The 7,500-nt window shown below is 47.0% G+C and overlaps 14 non-coding genes and 12 pseudogenes across 14 annotated transcripts in view; all 26 read right to left on the bottom strand.

Annotated features, from left to right (window-relative positions):
- Positions 1 to 105, bottom strand: part of LOC146219182 (5S ribosomal RNA) — a 119-nt gene extending 14 nt beyond the window's left edge. The window contains exon 1 of the ribosomal RNA XR_014751866.1: positions 1 to 105. This exon is cut by the window's left edge and continues 14 nt beyond it. This is a non-coding gene — a ribosomal RNA (5S ribosomal RNA).
- Positions 106 to 281: 176 nt separating this feature from the next.
- Positions 282 to 400, bottom strand: LOC146219181 (5S ribosomal RNA; annotated as a pseudogene).
- A 178-nt stretch (positions 401 to 578) lies between these two features.
- On the bottom strand, positions 579 to 697 carry LOC146219180 (5S ribosomal RNA; annotated as a pseudogene).
- Positions 698 to 869: 172 nt separating this feature from the next.
- Positions 870 to 978, bottom strand: LOC146219179 (5S ribosomal RNA; annotated as a pseudogene).
- A 182-nt stretch (positions 979 to 1,160) lies between these two features.
- Positions 1,161 to 1,279, bottom strand: LOC146219178 (5S ribosomal RNA). The gene has a single exon (XR_014752276.1). It is a non-coding gene; the product is annotated as a 5S ribosomal RNA (ribosomal RNA).
- Positions 1,280 to 1,463: 184 nt separating this feature from the next.
- LOC146219177 (5S ribosomal RNA) lies at positions 1,464 to 1,582 on the bottom strand. Its single transcript, XR_014751865.1, has one exon. It is a non-coding gene; the product is annotated as a 5S ribosomal RNA (ribosomal RNA).
- A 178-nt stretch (positions 1,583 to 1,760) lies between these two features.
- On the bottom strand, positions 1,761 to 1,869 carry LOC146219176 (5S ribosomal RNA; annotated as a pseudogene).
- Positions 1,870 to 2,045: 176 nt separating this feature from the next.
- On the bottom strand, positions 2,046 to 2,164 carry LOC146219175 (5S ribosomal RNA; annotated as a pseudogene).
- Positions 2,165 to 2,340: 176 nt separating this feature from the next.
- LOC146219174 (5S ribosomal RNA) lies at positions 2,341 to 2,459 on the bottom strand. The gene has a single exon (XR_014752274.1). It is a non-coding gene; the product is annotated as a 5S ribosomal RNA (ribosomal RNA).
- A 174-nt stretch (positions 2,460 to 2,633) lies between these two features.
- Positions 2,634 to 2,752, bottom strand: LOC146219173 (5S ribosomal RNA; annotated as a pseudogene).
- Positions 2,753 to 2,936: 184 nt separating this feature from the next.
- LOC146219172 (5S ribosomal RNA) lies at positions 2,937 to 3,055 on the bottom strand (annotated as a pseudogene).
- Positions 3,056 to 3,237: 182 nt separating this feature from the next.
- On the bottom strand, positions 3,238 to 3,356 carry LOC146219171 (5S ribosomal RNA). Its single transcript, XR_014752273.1, has one exon. It is a non-coding gene; the product is annotated as a 5S ribosomal RNA (ribosomal RNA).
- Positions 3,357 to 3,548: 192 nt separating this feature from the next.
- On the bottom strand, positions 3,549 to 3,667 carry LOC146219170 (5S ribosomal RNA). The gene has a single exon (XR_014751864.1). It is a non-coding gene; the product is annotated as a 5S ribosomal RNA (ribosomal RNA).
- A 174-nt stretch (positions 3,668 to 3,841) lies between these two features.
- Positions 3,842 to 3,960, bottom strand: LOC146219169 (5S ribosomal RNA; annotated as a pseudogene).
- Positions 3,961 to 4,134: 174 nt separating this feature from the next.
- Positions 4,135 to 4,253, bottom strand: LOC146219168 (5S ribosomal RNA; annotated as a pseudogene).
- A 170-nt stretch (positions 4,254 to 4,423) lies between these two features.
- Positions 4,424 to 4,542, bottom strand: LOC146219167 (5S ribosomal RNA; annotated as a pseudogene).
- A 182-nt stretch (positions 4,543 to 4,724) lies between these two features.
- LOC146219166 (5S ribosomal RNA) lies at positions 4,725 to 4,843 on the bottom strand. The gene has a single exon (XR_014752272.1). It is a non-coding gene; the product is annotated as a 5S ribosomal RNA (ribosomal RNA).
- Positions 4,844 to 5,011: 168 nt separating this feature from the next.
- Positions 5,012 to 5,130, bottom strand: LOC146219165 (5S ribosomal RNA). The gene has a single exon (XR_014752736.1). It is a non-coding gene; the product is annotated as a 5S ribosomal RNA (ribosomal RNA).
- A 200-nt stretch (positions 5,131 to 5,330) lies between these two features.
- On the bottom strand, positions 5,331 to 5,449 carry LOC146219164 (5S ribosomal RNA). The gene has a single exon (XR_014752735.1). It is a non-coding gene; the product is annotated as a 5S ribosomal RNA (ribosomal RNA).
- A 184-nt stretch (positions 5,450 to 5,633) lies between these two features.
- LOC146219163 (5S ribosomal RNA) lies at positions 5,634 to 5,752 on the bottom strand. Its single transcript, XR_014751862.1, has one exon. It is a non-coding gene; the product is annotated as a 5S ribosomal RNA (ribosomal RNA).
- A 180-nt stretch (positions 5,753 to 5,932) lies between these two features.
- LOC146219162 (5S ribosomal RNA) lies at positions 5,933 to 6,051 on the bottom strand. The gene has a single exon (XR_014753105.1). It is a non-coding gene; the product is annotated as a 5S ribosomal RNA (ribosomal RNA).
- Positions 6,052 to 6,231: 180 nt separating this feature from the next.
- LOC146219161 (5S ribosomal RNA) lies at positions 6,232 to 6,350 on the bottom strand. The gene has a single exon (XR_014752271.1). It is a non-coding gene; the product is annotated as a 5S ribosomal RNA (ribosomal RNA).
- A 186-nt stretch (positions 6,351 to 6,536) lies between these two features.
- On the bottom strand, positions 6,537 to 6,655 carry LOC146219160 (5S ribosomal RNA). Its single transcript, XR_014751861.1, has one exon. It is a non-coding gene; the product is annotated as a 5S ribosomal RNA (ribosomal RNA).
- Positions 6,656 to 6,837: 182 nt separating this feature from the next.
- On the bottom strand, positions 6,838 to 6,956 carry LOC146219159 (5S ribosomal RNA; annotated as a pseudogene).
- Positions 6,957 to 7,128: 172 nt separating this feature from the next.
- On the bottom strand, positions 7,129 to 7,247 carry LOC146219158 (5S ribosomal RNA; annotated as a pseudogene).
- Positions 7,248 to 7,419: 172 nt separating this feature from the next.
- Positions 7,420 to 7,500, bottom strand: part of LOC146219157 (5S ribosomal RNA) — a 119-nt gene continuing 38 nt past the window's right edge. The window contains exon 1 of the ribosomal RNA XR_014752270.1: positions 7,420 to 7,500. This exon is cut by the window's right edge and continues 38 nt beyond it. This is a non-coding gene — a ribosomal RNA (5S ribosomal RNA).

Genomic DNA, 7,500 nt, shown 5'->3' with positions numbered 1-7,500 from the left:
GGTATTCCCAGGCGGTCTCCCATCCAAGTACTAACCAGGCCCGACCCTGCTTAGCTTCCGAGATCAGACGAGATCGGGCGTTGCCAGGCTGGTATGGCCGTACGAAATAAGTTGACAACCATAGGCTACTTATCCATATACAGATTTAGCAATTGACAATGCAAGGTGGTCTCTCTCTCTCTCTCTCTCTCGTGTCAAAATGAAAACAGCTTCCAGCCCCTTTCATGAAGGACTACTTGTGCATATTGCAAGATTTCAGTTTCTAAGTGAATGAGCAAAAGAGCATACAGCACCTGGTATTCCCAGGCGGTCTCCCATCCAAGTACTAACCAGGCCCGACCCTGCTTAGCTTCCGAGATCAGACGAGATTGGGCGTTGCCAGGCTGGTATGGCCGTACGAAATAAGTTGACAACCATAGGCTACTTATCCATATACAGATTTGGCAATTGACAATGCAAGGTGGTCTCTCTCTCTCTCTCTCTCTCTCGTGTCAAAATGAAAACAGCTTCCAGCCCCTTTCATGAAGGACTACTTGTGCATATTGCAAGATTTCAGTTTCTAAGTGAATGAGCAAAAGAGCATACAGCACCTGGTATTCCCAGGCGGTCTCCCATCCAAGTACTAACCAGGCCCGACCCTGCTTAGCTTCCGAGATCAGACGAGATTGGGCGTTGCCAGGCTGGTATGGCCGTACGAAATAAGTTGACAACCATAGGCTACTTATCCATATACAGATTTGGCAATTGACAATGCAAGGTGGTGTCTCTCTCTCTCTCTCGTGTCAAAATGAAAACAGCTTCCAGCCCCTTTCATGAAGGACTACTTGTGCATATTGCAACATTTCAGTTTCTAAGTGAATGAGCAAAAGAGCATACAGCACCTGGTATTCCCAGGCGGTCTCCCATCCAAGTACTAACCAGGCCCGACCCTGCTTAGCTTCCGAGATCAGGCGTTGCCAGGCTGGTATGGCCGTACGAAATAAGTTGACAACCATAGGCTACTTATCCATATACAGATTTGGCAATTGACAATGCAAGGTGGTCTCTCTCTCTCTCTCTCTCTCTCTCTCGTGTCAAAATGAAAAAAGCTTCCAGCCCCTTTCATGAAGTACTACTTGTGCATATTGCAAGATTTCAGTTTCTAAGTGAATGAGCAAAAGAGCATACAGCACCTGGTATTCCCAGGCGGTCTCCCATCCAAGTACTAACCAGGCCCGACCCTGCTTAGCTTCCGAGATCAGACGAGATCGGGCGTTGCCAGGCTGGTATGGCCATACGAAATAAGTTGACAACCATAGGCTACTTATCCATATACAGATTTAGCAATTGACAATGCAAGGTGGTCTCTCTCTCTCTCTCTCTCTCTCTCTCTCGTGTCAAAATGAAAACAGCTTCCAAGCCCTTTCATGAAGGACTACTTGTGCATATTGCAAGATTTCAGTTTCTAAGTGAATGAGCAAAAGAGCATACAGCACCTGGTATTCCCAGGCGGTCTCCCATCCAAGTACTAACCAGGCCCGACCCTGCTTAGCTTCCGAGATCAGACGAGATCGGGCGTTGCCAGGCTGGTATGGCCGTACGAAATAAGTTGACAACCATAGGCTACTTATCCATATACAGATTTAGCAATTGACAATGCAAGGTGGTCTCTCTCTCTCTCTCTCTCTCTCGTGTCAAAATGAAAACAGCTTCCAGCCCCTTTCATGAAGGACTACTTGTGCATATTGCAAGATTTCAGTTTCTAAGTGAATGAGCAAAAGAGCATACAGCACCTGGTATTCCCAGGCGGTCTCCCATCCAAGTACTAACCAGGCCCGACCCTGCTTAGCTTCCGAGATCAGGCGTTGCCTGGCTGGTATGGCCGTACGAAATAAGTTGACAACCATAGGCTACTTATCCATATACAGATTTGGCAATTGACAATGCAAGGTGGTCTCTCTCTCTCTCTCTCTCTCGTGTCAAAATGAAAACAGCTTCCAGCCCCTTTCATGAAGGACTACTTGTGCATATTGCAAGATTTCAGTTTCTAAGTGAATGAGCAAAAGAGCATACAGCACCTGGTATTCCCAGGCGGTCTCCCATCCAAGTACTAACCAGGCCCGACCCTGCTTAGCTTCCGAGATCAGACGAGATTGGGCGTTGCCAGGCTGGTATGGCCGTACGAAATAAGTTGACAACCATAGGCTACTTATCCATATACAGATTTGGCAATTGACAATGCAAGGTGGTCTCTCTCTCTCTCTCTCTCTCGTGTCAAAATGAAAACAGCTTCCAGCCCCTTTCATGAAGGACTACTTGTGCATATTGCAAGATTTCAGTTTCTAAGTGAATGAGCAAAAGAGCATACAGCACCTGGTATTCCCAGGCGGTCTCCCATCCAAGTACTAACCAGGCCCGACCCTGCTTAGCTTCCGAGATCAGACGAGATCGGGCGTTGCCAGGCTGGTATGGCCATACGAAATAAGTTGACAACCATAGGCTACTTATCCATATACAGATTTAGCAATTGACAATGCAAGGTGGTCTCTCTCTCTCTCTCTCTCGTGTCAAAATGAAAACAGCTTCCAGCCCCTTTCATGAAGGACTACTTGTGCATATTGCAAGATTTCAGTTTCTAAGTGAATGAGCAAAAGAGCATACAGCACCTGGTATTCCCAGGCGGTCTCCCATCCAAGTAATAACCAGGCCCGACCCTGCTTAGCTTCCGAGATCAGACGAGATTGGGCGTTGCCAGGCTGGTATGGCCGTACGAAATAAGTTGACAACCATAGGCTACTTATCCATATACAGATTTAGCAATTGACAATGCAAGGTGGTCTCTCTCTCTCTCTCTCTCTCTCTCTCTCGTGTCAAAATGAAAACAGCTTCCAGCCCCTTTCATGAAGGACTACTTGTGCATATTGCAAGATTTCAGTTTCTAAGTGAATGAGCAAAAGAGCATACAGCACCTGGTATTCCCAGGCGGTCTCCCATCCAAGTACTAACCAGGCCCGACCCTGCTTAGCTTCCGAGATCAGACGAGATTGGGCGTTGCCAGGCTGGTATGGCCGTACGAAATAAGTTGACAACCATAGGCTACTTATCCATATACAGATTTGGCAATTGACAATGCAAGGTGGTCTCTCTCTCTCTCTCTCTCTCTCTCTCGTGTCAAAATGAAAAAAGCTTCCAGCCCCTTTCATGAAGTACTACTTGTGCATATTGCAAGATTTCAGTTTCTAAGTGAATGAGCAAAAGAGCATACAGCACCTGGTATTCCCAGGCGGTCTCCCATCCAAGTACTAACCAGGCCCGACCCTGCTTAGCTTCCGAGATCAGACGAGATCGGGCGTTGCCAGGCTGGTATGGCCATACGAAATAAGTTGACAACCATAGGCTACTTATCCATATACAGATTTAGCAATTGACAATGCAAGGTGGTCTCTCTCTCTCTCTCTCTCTCTCTCTCTCTCTCTCTCGTGTCAAAATGAAAACAGCTTCCAAGCCCTTTCATGAAGGACTACTTGTGCATATTGCAAGATTTCAGTTTCTAAGTGAATGAGCAAAAGAGCATACAGCACCTGGTATTCCCAGGCGGTCTCCCATCCAAGTACTAACCAGGCCCGACCCTGCTTAGCTTCCGAGATCAGACGAGATCGGGCGTTGCCAGGCTGGTATGGCCGTACGAAATAAGTTGACAACCATAGGCTACTTATCCATATACAGATTTAGCAATTGACAATGCAAGGTGGTCTCTCTCTCTCTCTCTCTCGTGTCAAAATGAAAACAGCTTCCAGCCCCTTTCATGAAGGACTACTTGTGCATATTGCAAGATTTCAGTTTCTAAGTGAATGAGCAAAAGAGCATACAGCACCTGGTATTCCCAGGCGGTCTCCCATCCAAGTACTAACCAGGCCCGACCCTGCTTAGCTTCCGAGATCAGACGAGATTGGGCGTTGCCAGGCTGGTATGGCCGTACGAAATAAGTTGACAACCATAGGCTACTTATCCATATACAGATTTGGCAATTGACAATGCAAGGTGGTCTCTCTCTCTCTCTCTCTCGTGTCAAAATGAAAACAGCTTCCAGCCCCTTTCATGAAGGACTACTTGTGCATATTGCAAGATTTCAGTTTCTAAGTGAATGAGCAAAAGAGCATACAGCACCTGGTATTCCCAGGCGGTCTCCCATCCAAGTACTAACCAGGCCCGACCCTGCTTAGCTTCCGAGATCAGACGAGATTGGGCGTTGCCAGGCTGGTATGGCCGTACGAAATAAGTTGACAACCATAGGCTACTTATCCATATACAGATTTGGCAATTGACAATGCAAGGTGGTCTCTCTCTCTCTCTCGTGTCAAAATGAAAACAGCTTCCAGCCCCTTTCATGAAGGACTACTTGTGCATATTGCAAGATTTCAGTTTCTAAGTGAATGAGCAAAAGAGCATACAGCACCTGGTATTCCCAGGCGGTCTCCCATCCAAGTACTAACCAGGCCCGACCCTGCTTAGCTTCCGAGATCAGACGAGATTGGGCGTTGCCAGGCTGGTATGGCCGTACGAAATAAGTTGACAACCATAGGCTACTTATCCATATACAGATTTGGCAATTGACAATGCAAGGTGGTCTCTCTCTCTCTCTCTCTCTCTCTCTCGTGTCAAAATGAAAAAAGCTTCCAGCCCCTTTCATGAAGTACTACTTGTGCATATTGCAAGATTTCAGTTTCTAAGTGAATGAGCAAAAGAGCATACAGCACCTGGTATTCCCAGGCGGTCTCCCATCCAAGTACTAACCAGGCCCGACCCTGCTTAGCTTCCGAGATCAGACGAGATCGGGCGTTGCCAGGCTGGTATGGCCATACGAAATAAGTTGACAACCATAGGCTACTTATCCATATACAGATTTAGCAATTGACAATGCAAGGTGGTCTCTCTCTCTCTCGTGTCAAAATGAAAACAGCTTCCAGCCCCTTTCATGAAGGACTACTTGTGCATATTGCAAGATTTCAGTTTCTAAGTGAATGAGCAAAAGAGCATACAGCACCTGGTATTCCCAGGCGGTCTCCCATCCAAGTACTAACCAGGCCCGACCCTGCTTAGCTTCCGAGATCAGACGAGATCGGGCGTTGCCAGGCTGGTATGGCCGTACCAAATAAGTTGACAACCATAGGCTACTTATCCATATACAGATTTAGCAATTGACAATGCAAGGTGGTCTCTCTCTCTCTCTCTCTCTCTCTCTCTCTCTCTCTCTCTCTCTCGTGTCAAAATGAAAACAGCTTCCAAGCCCTTTCATGAAGGACTACTTGTGCATATTGCAAGATTTCAGTTTCTAAGTGAATGAGCAAAAGAGCATACAGCACCTGGTATTCCCAGGCGGTCTCCCATCCAAGTACTAACCAGGCCCGACCCTGCTTAGCTTCCGAGATCAGACGAGATCGGGCGTTGCCAGGCTGGTATGGCCGTACCAAATAAGTTGACAACCATAGGCTACTTATCCATATACAGATTTAGCAATTGACAATGCAAGGTGGTCTCTCTCTCTCTCTCTCTCTCTCTCTCTCTCTCTCTCGTGTCAAAATGAAAACAGCTTCCAAGCCCTTTCATGAAGGACTACTTGTGCATATTGCAAGATTTCAGTTTCTAAGTGAATGAGCATACAGCACCTGGTATTCCCAGGCGGTCTCCCATCCAAGTACTAACCAGGCCCGACCCTGCTTAGCTTCCGAGATCAGACGAGATCGGGCGTTGCCAGGCTGGTATGGCCGTACGAAATAAGTTGACAACCATAGGCTACTTATCCATATACAGATTTAGCAATTGACAATGCAAGGTGGTCTCTCTCTCTCTCTCTCTCTCTCTCGTGTCAAAATGAAAACAGCTTCCAGCCCCTTTCATGAAGGACTACTTGTGCATATTGCAAGATTTCAGTTTCTAAGTGAATGAGCAAAAGAGCATACAGCACCTGGTATTCCCAGGCGGTCTCCCATCCAAGTACTAACCAGGCCCGACCCTGCTTAGCTTCCGAGATCAGACGAGATCGGGCGCTGCCAGGCTGGTATGGCCGTACGAAATAAGTTGACAACCATAGGCTACTTATCCATATACAGATTTAGCAATTGACAATGCAAGGTGGTCTCTCTCTCTCTCTCTCTCTCTCTCGTGTCAAAATGAAAACAGCTTCCAGCCCCTTTCATGAAGGACTACTTGTGCATATTGCAAGATTTCAGTTTCTAAGTGAATGAGCAAAAGAGCATACAGCACCTGGTATTCCCAGGCGGTCTCCCATCCAAGTACTAACCAGGCCCGACCCTGCTTAGCTTCCGAGATCAGACGAGATCGGGCGTTGCCAGGCTGGTATGGCCATACGAAATAAGTTGACAACCATAGGCTACTTATCCATATACAGATTTAGCAATTGACAATGCAAGGTGGTCTCTCTCTCTCTCTCTCTCTCTCTCTCTCTCGTGTCAAAATGAAAACAGCTTCCAAGCCCTTTCATGAAGGACTACTTGTGCATATTGCAAGATTTCAGTTTCTAAGTGAATGAGCAAAAGAGCATACAGCACCTGGTATTCCCAGGCGGTCTCCCATCCAAGTACTAACCAGGCCCGACCCTGCTTAGCTTCCGAGATCAGACGAGATCGGGCGTTGCCAGGCTGGTATGGCCGTACGAAATAAGTTGACAACCATAGGCTACTTATCCATATACAGATTTAGCAATTGACAATGCAAGGTGGTCTCTCTCTCTCTCTCTCTCTCTCTCTCGTGTCAAAATGAAAACAGCTTCCAGCCCCTTTCATGAAGGACTACTTGTGCATATTGCAAGATTTCAGTTTCTAAGTGAATGAGCAAAAGAGCATACAGCACCTGGTATTCCCAGGCGGTCTCCCATCCAAGTACTAACCAGGCCCGACCCTGCTTAGCTTCCGAGATCAGACGAGATTGGGCGTTGCCAGGCTGGTATGGCCGTACGAAATAAGTTGACAACCATAGGCTACTTATCCATATACAGATTTGGCAATTGACAATGCAAGGTGGTCTCTCTCTCTCTCTCTCGTGTCAAAATGAAAACAGCTTCCAGCCCCTTTCATGAAGGACTACTTGTGCATATTGCAAGATTTCAGTTTCTAAGTGAATGAGCAAAAGAGCATACAGCACCTGGTATTCCCAGGCGGTCTCCCATCCAAGTACTAACCAGGCCCGACCCTGCTTAGCTTCCGAGATCAGACGAGATTGGGCGTTGCCAGGCTGGTATGGCCGTACGAAATAAGTTGACAACCATAGGCTACTTATCCATATACAGATTTGGCAATTGACAATGCAAGGTGGTCTCTCTCTCTCTCTCTCGTGTCAAAATGAAAACAGCTTCCAGCCCCTTTCATGAAGGACTACTTGTGCATATTGCAAGATTTCAGTTTCTAAGTGAATGAGCAAAAGAGCATACAGCACCTGGTATTCCCAGGCGGTCTCCCATCCAAGTACTAACCAGGCCCGACCCTGCTTAGCTTCCGAGATCAG

Source organism: Hypomesus nipponensis, chromosome 28 (assembly GCF_054491055.1).
Source record: "Hypomesus nipponensis isolate SF chromosome 28, ASM5449105v1, whole genome shotgun sequence".
NCBI lineage: Eukaryota > Metazoa > Chordata > Actinopteri > Osmeriformes > Osmeridae > Hypomesus > Hypomesus nipponensis.
This window is presented reverse-complemented; position numbering and strand designations above follow the sequence as displayed.